We start from the raw sequence: 1,469 nt of genomic DNA, 5'->3' as shown, positions 1-1,469 counted from the left end.
GGCGGGAAGTTGTCCCAGAGAAGGTGGTAGCAGCGTGGTTGCAGGAGTACCACCAGCAGATGAGATATCCAGGAGGTGATTGCTGCAGAATATAATTTGTGAGACTTTAACAGAGGCTAGTGGGGTGATCTTCAGGCACAGCAAGAAGCTGAACCTCTCCAGAGATGGGGCTGGGGGGCAGGAGAGAACTGCAATACACAGGACAGGCAATTCAGGCAAAATCAGCACATCCCAAATAGATTCTCACCTCAGTAGCCAAGTAAAGAGGATGATACTCCTTTACTAGCAGGAGCTGCTCTCTTGACCTCTCCACAGGTTACTATGCTGCCTTTCTGGGGTTATTTTGCACATTTCTTTGTCTTGAAAAATGTTTGTGTGGTTGGTTTTTTTTGCTCTTGAGTTATCCCTTCAGTTCTGTGTAGGTACAAATGAGTTTAGTTGTTGAAAATGTTAATATATATATTTGTGGTGTATGTATAAGAACATGTGTTAAACAGCTGCTGTAGGGTACCTTTTTTAAAATAAACTACTTGCATAGTATATTTTTTAAAGCACAGAATTGGTGCCAAGACTGGGTGGGGTGTGATGTGCCCCATTTTTAATCTAATATTATATGATTTTTTTGTTTTAATGTAGGGGTTTGTACTAGTTTCTGTTACAGGGTGGGACACAAGAAAATTCAGTGTGTATGGAGCCCTACTTGGTTGCCTTCAACTTGAACCAGTGTCTTCCAGAACTCCGGGGAAGCAGCTGTGTTCTCCCTACTTCTTTGTGCTCCGTTGTTTCCATCTCTTCTCACTTCACCAGTACATTGCTTTGTACAGTTTTAAATTCTGACTTTCTATTTTATGACTGTAGATAATACTCAGCAACATAATAAACTTTATTAAATATTACTTGATGCTGGTTTTTATTTGTATGAAATGATGAGACCTCTTTATATCTAGTTTCTACATGAATGGTAAGCTTATTCCCAAGAAGCCAGCCCAAACATGTAAAGCAAAAAACAGCAAACAACTTTTCTTTTTCTTCTAGAAAAGGAGGTCATATGAAAACAAATCACTAACCTACCTACTTTATGTTGGTACCTGGCTGTCCGTTTCCTTAGGAAGGGAGATGGTGGATAGAAGAAAGCAAAGTAAGATGGTGAGAGCTAAAGGGATCCCTAGCCAGTTGTGCACAGTTGTGCAGTTAATTACAGAAGGTGCTGTGGCAGGTTAAGCTGAGTGGGCGAGTCATTCCTGTATCACCTGTGCTTGAAAAATGGCTGATTGATTTCAATGTGTTCTGGGTAACTTCTTCAGGTCATGAACTTGATGTAGCTCGGGTTACTTGGTATTAGTTTTCAGTCACTCCCTACCCACTGCAGTAAGTTGCTGTGTTGTCATGTATTTTGAGATCTGTTTGCACAAGAGGCTTCATTCCTGGGCTGTGAGGAGATATGGATTATATTGTTTGTGGTGTACAAA

This window comes from Charadrius vociferus, unplaced genomic scaffold (assembly GCF_000708025.1).
Source record: "Charadrius vociferus isolate BGI_N301 unplaced genomic scaffold, ASM70802v2 scaffold477, whole genome shotgun sequence".
Classification (NCBI taxonomy): Eukaryota; Metazoa; Chordata; class Aves; order Charadriiformes; family Charadriidae; genus Charadrius; species Charadrius vociferus.
The sequence above is the reverse complement of the archived record's forward strand: the minus strand, read 5'-3'. Positions refer to the sequence as shown.